The following is a 12,696-nucleotide window of genomic DNA, read 5'->3' on the forward strand; positions in this document are numbered from 1 at the left end:
TTGTTTTTTGTTGTTTTTTTAGATCTGCCAATTTAAAACAGAAGCATCAAACTGTATCAGCATTTTTGCTCGCCTTGTTCTTTCGTTGTTCCCATTTTTTTGGTACTCCACTCACTCCAAAACTTTGAGTCATTATGAGCGCACCGAACGTCAACAGTATAGGTTGTACAATCCCACAGATTAGTGAGTTCAATTGTTGCGCTGTCTTCTTCCATGAAGTAATCTTTCTGGAAATTGGACAGAATAACAGTTTTCCTTCAAAGAACACAGCAAAAATCATAGGTGGCAAACTATAAATACCGTGGTCTCTCTTGCTATCATTTGCATCCATATTCTTACATTCCTCACCCCCCACCCCAAGTGTGGCTCAGATGGTAAATTCTGCTTGCCCAAAATTGGCATGCATTCTTGGCTCCTTCAATAAAATAACTGCTTACCAAAAGACAGTGCGCGTACGCGCACACACACACACACACACACACACACTTATGGCAAGTACATGGAGAATGGAGAATGTGGAAATGGAAAAGGTTCAGAAAAGAGCAACCCAATTTATTAAGTGGATGGAGAAACTCTCCTTTGAGGAAAAGTTAAAGCATTTGGCAATTTATAGTTTAGAGAAAAGGCAAGTAAGAAGAGATGTGATGAAAGTGAATGTTCCAGCCAAAAGTTGGAAGATTCAAGACAGAGAAAGGGAAAGGGAGAGGGAGAGGGAGAGGGAGAGGGGAGGGAAGGGAAGGGAAGGGAAGGGAAGGAACTATGGAACTCGCTGCTACAGGCAGTATGTCTCAGAATATCTGTTGCTGTGATTCACAAGTAGGGAGGCATTCAAGTTCTGTTTTGGGACTTCCCATAGGCTTCTGGTTGACGGACTATTCTGAGAAGGAGGATACTGGACTGGATGGGCCCCTTTGGCCTCATCCAGCAGAGCCCCTCTCATGTTCTTAGCTATTCTTACTCTTCTCACAAAAACTGACTTATCTGCCTTTCACCTCGAACTGCAAGAAGCACTTATTCACCATGAATCAGAATAACAAAATGTCACAAAGGACCTGGGGATGTGGCAGCCATGCCCTTGACTGACTTTGAAGCTGCGAGACACCAGACAAAATAGGGGCACAATTGACAGGTTAAGAATACAGTCAGAATGTCACCCAGATAAGGATGAGCATCTACATTCCACTACCTCGGTAAACTACTAGCTGATACTAAGAGGATCAGACTGAGAAGATGAGGCCAACATGGACAACAACAATAACCCCTGTGTGGTGGCCTTCCATGCTGTTTTTGAGATGAGTGTGGGAAGTGTTCTAACTGTGTGTGCAGAATGAGGCAAACAATTTTATGATAGAATACATAAAAAGATTCATTAGAGGTTTTGCCCACTGCCTGTAGTCATATGAGCTGGAAAAATTGCTACTCACTTACAATTCAACTTACCATGCCATTTTCCTTTATGGATTTATAACGAATTTGGCACCTCGTATTGTTCTCGGCACTTCGAGGCATTCGAGATTTTTTCCAATGAACTCTTAGCTTTGGCGGCATCCCTGGAACTGTTTCTATTTTAGTTATCTGAGGAGGATCAGACTTCACTGGAATTGAGAAAGAAAGCTCTCATGCTTTCAATGCTAATGATTTTACAACCAATCCTACCGGCAGCAGCAAGAGAGAGTCTGCTGGAATGGAGAGTGGGGTAGGCTGCACACTTGAACCCCATTGCAGAATTTGTATTTCATTTCTAAACACAGCTATAAAAAGATAATTAAATTACTTCTGTTCGCTGGAGGGGGACTGATGAACCAGATCAATGTGATGCAACACCACTGCCACACTTGGAATTAAACCCAGCTGGGTTAGAGGTAGAGGCAGATTATTGTTGTTGTGCAACACTAGTGTTTTCATTGAATGTTTTTATGCATATTGCTTGCGGAGACGTTCAACAGGCAGTCTTGTAGCCGATTAGCTGTAATATATTTAAATGAATAAAATGAAGCAGGGGGATTGGAAGTGTTTTTACCTTTGCTATTAAGATTACGGTGTTCTCTATTTGTTGAGGTTTTAAGCTGTTTTAAAAGTTGTAAGCACTGAACTGTGGCCAATATAGGCAACACCTCATTTATGTGGGGTTTATGTTCTGGGCCTCTGCATCCGTCAGCAGAATGCACATAAATGGAGAGTCCTAGTGGCTTGCAAGGAGACTCTCTTCTGGTTCTGGGGAGGGTCTACTTGCGAGCCAGGAGGACTCTCCAGAGTGCTCCCCACTTCTGGGTTTCTGGCACCGTATATGTGTGAGGTCACACAAAGATAGATCACACACAAATGGGGTGTTGCTTGTACATCTAATACAAATATTGCCTCTCTAGGGTCTGAGGCAAAGGTCTTCTACATCATTTGCTACCTGATCCTTCTACAGGAGATCTGAAGGATCAAGCCTGGGACCTGCATACCAAATATGTACTCTGTCGCCAATCTAATGACTTTCCAAGACAAAACCATTTGACCTTCAACAAGCTGATACTCTAGTGTAAGATGTGCCATCACAAAACGTCACTAACCAAAGCCAGAGTACATATTGAACCCCTAATCCTAACAGCCATACAGGTATTGCAGTCACCATGAGTTCTGAGGCTGTCCAATCACAGAGATCTCAGCCATCTGTCATGGATGCTTTAGCTGAGATTCCTGCATTGCAGGAGGTTGGACTAGATGACCCTTGGGTCCGTTCCAACTCTAAGATTCTATGAATGTTGGAATTTCCCACTCATTCAAGTTGGGGGGTTGGAATTGGCTTGACACCTTGATTGCGTAGTGGAAAACCTCATTAGTTTTCTGTGCCCTTCTACCTTCAGCCTCCCTCCTTGTATCCTACCCTCTAGCAGTTTTAAGAGCTGTTTGAAAGGCCTTGTGCATACATCAGAGCTGGACTACAAAACAGTTGTTTAATTCAGGAAAAAAATAACCATGCCAAGTAGACATGAAAGTGACAAGTAGGCTTGTCTCCTTCAAAAGGCAACTGATTTGTACTGCTAAGGGAAGAAGTGAGATAATGTGAAAATGTAGCTATGCATTATATTATGGCACTGCTTATGAGCCATATTGCAGGAAACTAGGGACTACTTAGAAACAAAAAGCTGAATTTGTCCAAAGTGGTAATGCGTATAAATGAAAGCATGGAAAGGTTTCCAAGAGGTGAAGCTTTTCAAAATCCGCATAGGAATGTAGATTTATGCAAAATAGAATTCTTCAGCAGGGTGCTGTCAGTGTACCAGAGAGACTGGGCTGGTACCCTAAATGTTCCTGGTAAATTAAGAGTATTAAAGTATTAATGCCTGCTGCCTCCTTCTCAAAGCCTAGGAAGCTTCTGCTCTGCTTATGGAGGGAGGTGCAATGCTTCAAGGGGGTCCAAGAGCCCTTCTACCATCTTCCCTAAGCCCACTCGGCTTTGGTAAGGAGGCAGCAGGGCTCCAGTATCCTGTCAGAGGCCTGGCAACTCCTTCCCAAAGCCTGGGAAGCTTCTTCCCAGCTCATGGACGGAGGCACAATGTTTATGCGCATGGCGTTGTCCTGTCTCAATCACACTTGGAAGCTGGCACCTTTGGCGCTAAATGTTATCCTACGAAAATATTCACTGCATGCCACTGGAATTCTTTTATCTCTGCAGTAGCAAAAGATGTATTGCATAAGAGCCGCTTACTCAAACACAGTCTATGTTTCTCATATTTTAAATTGCTTCTGAACTTACAAATTGTTACAGAAATTATGCAAACAGGCTCTGAGGTTGCTTTCCCGAAGCTATTTCTTGCTGTCACCCGGACACGATATTCCCGAGCAGAAATTGGTTGATTGAATAATGTACATGAAGCACTTTTGGTTGAGCAGCTTTGTATCTCATCGCCTAATGTCGAAGCCCCTTTCGCTGAGCAGTTTTCTTCCTCATTCGGTGCTAACATCCTGTTTGTGAAAAATGCAGACGGTGGGGAGAAGAAGAAAATTAGTAAATATTTTTGGGGGAAGAAGTGGTTAAGAAGCTCACATTTAGAATCAAATCCAGGACTGAAATATGTTGAGCACAATTTAGAAAAGAACAGTAAAAGGTGAATTATGCTTTTAATATTGACAACCAAAAGTTGAGAACATTCAAGTGCCACAGATTTCAACAGAAGAAATTTAAAGCATGGGCTTTCCCTCCCATAGAAATTAATAGGATGAAAATATCCTGCAGCCAACCAAGATGCAGTACGAGATTCTTGATTAAGATCTTACATGCATATTTATTTTATTTTATTTTTAAAAATATCTTTGTATGCATTGGTAACCACACACAGCTACTTTGAAGATTTAAAAAAGTGTTCTGGGACAGTAAGTTAAACTTTTTCCTCTCTTACCCCTCTCCCACAGAACTATTAGTTCTACAGGTGAAAAATCAGACATGGGTGGGAGTTAATTTAGATCAAAGAAAGGGCAAAGGAGAAAATGATAAACTTGCTCTCCATCTAAGGCTGCTAACCTGAGAGAAGGCATGCTAAAAAAGAAAAAGAAAACAACCCTATGGGAGATCTACATCACAGATGTCCCATGTATCGTCTGAAGTATTGTTAGGCCTGGGTCACCACCATAAAAGTGCTCAGCTGTATACCAGCCAGAAAACCCAACGTCCCTACCACTTACCCTGCTAAGGACATGGAGGTACCTTGTGCTTAGCAGCTGGAGCTGAGTATTGCCTCTTACTGCATCTTCCTGACCACATATCCCCAATTAAAAACAAAAATTATTATTTGCATTGTCAGTGTGGAAACACTATGGATAGTAATAAAGTTCTAGGCTGGATATAGTGAAGGGTTTTTTATAAGCAGTACAGGTGGCAAAGAGAGAAGCACAATTCCTTTTCCTATAGATATTAGTTAAGGCTGTACCACCATTGTCATTTGTCAAGCACATATGGCCGTTTTTGGAAGCATTATTAAAAACAAACAAAACTCAGAACAAAAGCTGACTTTGAGATACATATGAAACAAATATTATTTCTTTCCCACTCTGAAAAAATGTTATTGCAGTGAATAGTTATTGAAAAGAATACAGTGAATGCACATGGGTGAAGACTTTTTGTGGGCTATATCCAACCTTTGTTATAATTACAGACCCATTGAAATTAATAGACATAAATGGATAGATATATGACACATATGAGTGCAAAGAGGGGCAGAAAGTAAAACTTTATGGTACAGGCCACCCCCAAGCCCTGCCAAGCTTGTGCATGGGATTCCAAGGGTCTTGGTCCTCACCATGGGCTGTGCTCCTTTGGAGAATTGAATGTGTAGCAGAGACTGTCATAGCTTTAATCAATATGATTTATTCACATATTAACACCAGAGTTTGGAAGGAAGGAGTCCAGATCTTACAGCATGGTCATCTCAAGAAGGGTTTGTTTCCCTCAGCAGTGCAGCACTTGAGCCCAAGGCATCTCTCCCAGCCTGCTTTCAGCCAACCTGCCCAAGATGGATCTCAGTCTTTTTTTCTCACCATTCTTCTTCCCAGCACACCTTGCTCTTTTCCTGTCACCTCTCTCACACACAGTTACGCTGGCAACCTTTCTCTGCCCAGCCCAAGGATTCCTCTTAGATGGGCAGTCAACACTTTGCCATGTTAACAGTTTTGCTCTTCACTAGCTTGGCCAGGCTGATTGCATAAACCAGCATAGGAATTCTTTGTCTGACACAGTTCTGCAGCTTGTATTTTCATTCATATCCCAAATAATCAAAATCCTACCATTTATAGGGTTTAGGGCAGTCCCCACCCAAACTTCCAGCTATATATAGATAGCTGTTGTAGAGTTATTTATTAGCAGGTTGTATGGCTTTATTCCTCTTAATCTCACTGTATTTCTGAAAATTTAACAACCCTGGAATTCATTTTTGGATAAAATGCATTTTGTGTTCTGCCACAGACCCCATGGAAGCCATTTTGTACTGTGCCACAGCATACCCACAGCAACCACTTCATGACTGGTACCCACACCCCTTTATATAATATTAGTAGCCAAACTCTTAGCACTTACTGTTTAGTGAGAGTATAGACTGTTTCAGGGTCCCTTTCATAAGTCCAGACGCAAGTAAGAGTTGAGCCACGTTTGTAATAAAATAAGCAGACAATAATTTCAGGAGGCTGTGGAGGAGCTGCGAGCAAGAAAGGAAAAACAACAGATTTCTCAGGCATTTGAATGACCAGTTTCGTTTGGTAAAAAGACTTTAAACTATTTGGCATCAGTAAAATCTTACAATTTATATCTTTTAAAATATTACACCCACAAGGATCCCATTCTGCGTAAATATTGTCAAAAAATTTCAAGTATCATCTTCATCTATTTTTAAAGAAAAATAATTTAGATCAGATATACTAACAGCAAAACACAAAACAACACAGTAGTGATGAAAAAATGAACAAAGAAGGGTTCTACCTCGTCCCTTTAACAGATTCATGTGTTGTCTACCACCCCTCAGACTTGACATACACATTTTTTCTTTAAAAAGTAAGTTTTATTAAAGATTTTCTTGGTTTACAAAAGTATGTGCATTGTCTCTTTTTTCAGGTTGTAAAATCTTTTCTACAGATCAGTTACATTTGTTATGAGACATTAGTGTTGAGTACAGTATAAGGTCGGGGACAAAGTGGGGAGGGAGGGGTGATTGCGAAATTTATATTCTTTTATTATAGTGTATGTGTGGGGTTTTGTGTCAGCGTCAACTGGATAACATGTTTTAATTCCCCACATAGTTTTTCATAATATGGCATCTTGGACTTTTTGCCATTATACAACAACTTTGGAGCCAGTTTAGACTTCATACATTTGCTAGCTTTCTTTGTGCCACTCAGGGCCAAACTAGACTCAGCACTAAGCAAGTCAGTGTGTGTTTGCTTTTCGAAAAGCAGATATGGTTTTGAACTGTAGCACACAAGGAACGCAGGTTTAACTTTTCCACGCCCAGCTGTGGTATCAACAGCTGGCCAAAACCACCTCTTTAGCCCTAGGAGGAAGTTCTCTTATTTGGGATTTAGTCCAGTTAAATTAGATGCTTTAAACTGTTTATAGTGTATATAGATTGCCCGCCTTCATTCAAGTCAGCAAGAGGAAGTTGATACTACTGATTTCAATTTTAAAAAATGTCTGTAGGTTTAGGATTGCAATCTAATGATAAGTACAGAAAAGGTTCAACTTACCTAGGGAACAGAATCCACAAGGCATGATTAAGATCCAAAGTGAGGCTTGGAATATTTTATTTAGAATCATTGTGTGTGGGCAGAAAACGCTGTAACAAAATTAAGATTGTTTTCTCCGTTCAGGTCTGGAGCACTCCTGTATTATATAGTACAGGCATCATCCCCCCCACCCACTTACACATGTTGCACTCGCGCATGACCACGAGTCTGCACCGTGGAAAGAAAGAAAGAAAGAAAGAAAGAAAGAAAGAAAGAAAGAAAGAAAGAAAGAAAGAAAGAAAGAAAGAAAGAAAGAAAGAAAGAAAGAAAGAAAGAAAGAAAGAATAGATAGATCCATACCAGGAACTGGCAGGAGAGAGCTGGAGAGTCCTTGTGGTTTACAAGAAGACCCTCCCCAGAGCCCAAAGAAACACCAGTATGGGCGGGAGGAAGCCTTGAGCACTGAGGGCTTTGTTTAGGCTACCAGCTAGCAGTCAGCAGCCTCCAGCCGGAGACTCTAGATATTTTGGTCTGGATTGGAGAGAGGGTGGGGGAGAGAGCCTGGAGAACAGGGGGAAATAGGCATTTAGGGACTTTTTAAAAAAGTGCCCCCCACTTTATGTGATTTCACTTATGCACGTGGGGCCCCGGAATGTAACCCTTGCATAAGTGGTGGGTAGGATATGCATGGATACGCTGTAGTGAAATTAAGATTTTTCTTCTCCAACAAGGTCAGAAATGCTCCTGTATGATATAGTACATATTTCTAGCTGGTGAGCAAACAGTATAGTTTATAATGAAAATAAAATTGTTTGACATATCTTCCCTCAGCTACATTTCCAAAGGAACCAGAAACCATCATTCTACTATTACTTCACACATTTCAGAGTTGACTCCTGAAAATAGATTTCAGAGCTGAATTTTTTTGCTCTCTCTCTCTCTTTTTTTAGAGGCCTATTGCTGTAACACAGAACTTGTGAAGCAGGCTTCCTATTTATTGGGGTCAAACGATTTAGAAAAAACCTGCAAACCACAAAGCAGTATTGCCACCATTATTGCTACTCCTCACAACCCCAGTGCTCCTAGCCAGTTTTTCAACAGTAATGCATGTATGTATAGTATAGTCCCTGGGATCTTAGTGGTTATAATGATTGTCCCCTCTCCTGTTGCTATTTAGCTGCCACATCCCATTGGCCCCTCCTGCTCAGTTGGTAGAACTTGAGACTCTGAATCTCAGGTCATGGGTTTGAGCCCCACGTTGGGCAAAAGATTCCCACAAAGTTCCTGTTTGAACATAACATTACAGTTTAAAATAAGCTTTCTTTTTGCTCCCTCGGGAAGCAATGGGGCAAGAAAAAAGTCTCCTCTGCCAACACTGCCCTACATTTGGCACCAGCATGGATGCAGGAGGTGCCAGGAGGAGGCATACAGCATGCCATCCTTAAGGACTCCACTCCAGATTTGTTAAATCCATTATGGGGAATGGAAAAATCAGGTTGCTACCTCCGAGTATAGGGCGGTATATAAATTCAATAAATAATAATATATATATTTTCAGCTCACTGTTAATTCATGAGTCAATTGCTTCCATTCTATGATGTTCATTATTTGTAGGAATAATGGAATCATAGAATTGTAGCGTTGGAAGGGATCCCGAGGTTCATCTAGTCCAATTCCCTGCAATGCAGGAATCTCACTAAAATGGCCATCCAAGCTCTGCTTAAGAACCTGCAAGGAAGGAGAGTCCACAACCTTCTGAGGGAGACTGCTCCAAAGTTGAACAGCTCTTACTGTCAGAAAGGTTTTCCTGAACCTTTGTCAGAATCTCCTTTCTTGTAACTTGTGGGATTTACATTTTTATTTTCTTTTATACTATCTAATGCAAAAAACCCCAACCCCTTAGAATTAAAGAGTTCCCAATCCAGGATTAAAAACTGAATGAAGCTTACTTTTGGTTACTCCAAGCTTTGTTCATGACCATCACAAGGTGGTGAAAGTCATCCTTTTGTTGCTGTTGTTAAAAAATCAGGAGTCAGGAACACTTCACCTACTGCAAAGCTTCGACAGACTTACCAGTAGAACTTGACCTACTATCTGCCTACTCCTGGTAGAAGACAAATTCCAGTGTGGAACAGGCTGCCTACACACACACACACACACACCCCGCAAGGCAACTTTACTTTGTTAAGGGTTATCAGGAATTGGGATAAGCTTCAGTGCCCAAAATTCTTAGGTGGGAAGTATGTTCTTCAAATGTACTTTAAAGATATTGCTCATCAAGTTGAGAGTTATTGAAAGATAAAAACATGTGCACATGGGTCAGACCAAAGCCCTTTAAAGCCACACCTGTCCAAAAGTTCTTAAAAGATCATTTATGTCCTGTTTTGAGGGTCTGGGGTCAGGAATCCGAAGTTGTGAAGAAGGAATTGAAGCGTCTTCTCTACCATAGCTGTCAACGTTTCCCCTTTTTCAAGGGAAATTTCCTTAATAGGATTCCTCGCAAGAAAAAGGAAAAGTTGACAGCTATGTTCTCTACCCAATGGATCTTTCAAGTCCTCCACTGGAACTCTTAATATCAACAGCACAAAGCAAACAAAAAAACCCGCTGAGTTTGGGCACTATGAAAACAGCGAAAGAAAGAAAGAAAGAAAGAAAGAAAGAAAGAAAGAAAGAAAGAAAGAAAGAAAGAAAGAAAGAAAGAAAGAAAGAAAGAAAGAAAGAAAGAAAGAAATAAATCTGGGGAAGTGCAGGAGGCGGGGGTGGGAAGAAGTGTACAATGACGGGGAGTGGGAGAATGAAAAAGCAAATGTGGCGCTCGAAGCCAAAGGACTCTTGATGGCGTAAGTTGAGTAAGAAGCTGCCATTGCACAATAAAAGATGCAGGAAAGGAAGAAAGGGAAGCGAGAGGAGCATCTTTTCGGTTTCAACAACTGCCTAGAAGCAAGGCTGGGAAGGGTCAGTCGAGCCAGGGAAAGGAGTGTGTGAAGAGGGGAAACCTTGGGGCTCAGTCCACTCACTGCTCCTGGGGCTCCCCTACCTCCTCAAGTACAGCAGCCTGCCACGTGGTCTCTGCCAGAGGCTGAGGCCGAGCTTTATATGTCTTCTCCACCCACCATGTTCCTTCTTTCCCTCTAGGCGGGCCTCAGAGGCCTCTAAACTGGGAGAATAGTTGTGGAGACTTCCAGTTCTAACCCACGCGGAGCTCTGCTGAAATGATCAAAAAGCATTAAAAATGTACTCAATGAACTGAGGTTCTGCTCCCCACCCCCACCCTGTAATGTCCTTCTTTTCGGGAAGATGAAAAGATGGGCTAGAATGCATTGCGACTAAAAGTGTAGCTACTTAAAGAAAGGAGAGCGAGGGAGGAACACCACCACATGCATAGATGTGGAATTATTTTTAGTTATAAAGTAAGAGTTGTGCCCATCACCTCAGACAAAATGGAGTGGAAGGCCACGTAGACTGAACTTGTAACTACAGAGGACATGCCGATTAATTCTTGGTGGACTTATAAATGACGCTGCCTTCCCGTTTTGGGAGTTTATAAAAACATTAATTGCATAGCCTTGTTTTGTTTTTGGTGAATGTGCCTCTATTGTATTATGTTTATTTTTAAATACGCTGTGAAGACTTTTCCCCTAATAAATTGTCGTCATCTAAAGAGGTGAATGATGCGACTGAGGCATTATTTACAGCTTTTTGCTGGCATGTTATTTCAGAAAGAGAAATTCACCCATAACAAAATTGCTATGTTGCTTCTTGTGAAAACAGTCCTGAAGGTCCTTCTTGTGAAAGTCCCGAGGGCTAGTCTTACTATTAGGCCAAGCGAGGCAACCACAAGACACATGAAAGGACCTCAAATTATTAGTTATTATTGTATTTTTACTGTGAGGGGAAAGATAGTTGTCTTTTGCACCAGCCTGGAATAAGAAGTGTGAAGAGCCATATCTGCCCATTTTTTTAGAGCAGAAAGCAGTTCATTTCTTTATAAAGAGATGCTTTTCAGAGACAGGGCACTGCTCAACCAGGAACTTAAATATATTGTTGTGTGAGAAATTTAGTTATATTCAGGGATGCCAACTTGAATAAAATATTGTGAAGGGGAGCCCCACCCCACATAATCAAGCACAAGACATGGCACACGAACCCCATCTGAATGGCAATGCCGATCAACTTTTGGCTGGTGGCCCCCTCACATATTTCAGCTGGGGTGAAAGGACCTCGGCCCCCTATGGTTACTTTGTTGGTTTTCTCTGATTTTAGTACCTTCTGAATAGGTTCTGAAGGGCTATTTTATGTACCGTATTTTTTGCTCTATAAGACTCACTTTTTCCCTCCTAAAAAGGGGAAACGTGTGTGCGTCTTATGGAGCGAATGCAGGCTGCACAGCTATCCCAGAAGCCAGAACAGCAAGAGGAATTGCTGCTTTCACTGTGCAGCGATCCCTCTTGCTGTTCTGGCTTCTGAGATTCAGAATATTTTTTTTCTTGTTTTCCTCCTCCAAAAACTAGGTGTGTCTTGGTGCGTCTTATAGAGCGAAAAATACGGTAGTTCTTACAACTTTCATAATGGCTCCCACAATAGTATTGGGGTGCATAAAATGACTAATGGATATGAATTAAGTTGCTGTGCAATTTACAGGCTTGCACAAGCATCTTACATGAGGTTCGCATTTGTTCATTCCACTGAGATTTGCTCAGGAAAACTTCAGTGTTGACTGTGCTAATTGTATGGATGCTTTGCTGCAATTCAGGAAAGCAAGCTGTATTTCCTTGGGGGCAGGGAAAAACAGAAGGAATTCAATTGTTTGCTTCTGTATTTTTAAAATGAGCAATTGTACCTTAGCTTGCAGTGTTTCCTATAAGAACCTTGGATAGTAAAAATGTTTTCCCAAGATACTAAGTAAACTGCATATTTTCAGAAAAATGTCCTAGACATGTCTACATGCAACAAAGCAGAAGTCTAGATTTCATTTAAAGACTATAGGAAAGGCCAGGTGGTTGAGTAGGAGTGTTTGGTGCTGCTCTCTGAAGGCACTTGAACAGCACCTGCTCCCCTATAAATTAAAGTGGGGAAATGATTTGGGCCAAAAAATACCAACAGCCATCTGGGGAGGAATCATGACAGGCTAGAAGTTCCCTGTTGACAGCTCATCAGCAGAGATAATTATGTGGTGATTAATGATAGCCAAGCCATAAATCTTGGTTATCACATTATCTCTGGAGAAAAGGGCTGCTTTCCCATGGCAGGGACTGAGAAACTTTCCAGGGACCCATACGTAGGGCGGTGAGTGACCAACAGCGGAAGAAATACAATTTGTCTAAATGCTACATGCTAGTCCTAGGGTTCTTCCAAATCTATTATTATAGCAACAGTTGCAACTCATTCATTTTGGGGGGGGGGTTACTGCAAAATGCAACTATTGACACATCATTCTGCTTTATTTGTGTAACTAGTTTTATGAGTATCAAAGAAAAATGGGTGAACATCAAGAACTGA

General features: G+C 41.4%; 1 long non-coding RNA gene across 2 annotated transcripts; it reads right to left on the reverse strand.

Moving 5' to 3' along the window:
• Nucleotides 1–9,324, reverse strand: LOC309380221. Of its 2 annotated transcripts, XR_014172726.1 has the most exons (6): nt 9,147–9,324; nt 7,219–7,307; nt 6,059–6,176; nt 3,746–3,954; nt 1,441–1,595; nt 1–227 (listed from the first exon to the last, which is right to left on the reverse strand). It is a non-coding gene; the product is annotated as an uncharacterized lncRNA (long non-coding RNA). The 2 variants fall into 2 exon arrangements; XR_014172727.1 differs by lacking the exon at nt 9,147–9,324 and having other exon boundaries at nt 7,219–7,358.
• Nucleotides 9,325–12,696: the final 3,372 nt, after the last annotated feature.

This window comes from Podarcis melisellensis (genome assembly GCF_964234715.1).
Source record: "Podarcis melisellensis genome assembly, chromosome: 11".
Lineage (NCBI taxonomy): Eukaryota > Metazoa > Chordata > Lepidosauria > Squamata > Lacertidae > Podarcis > Podarcis melisellensis.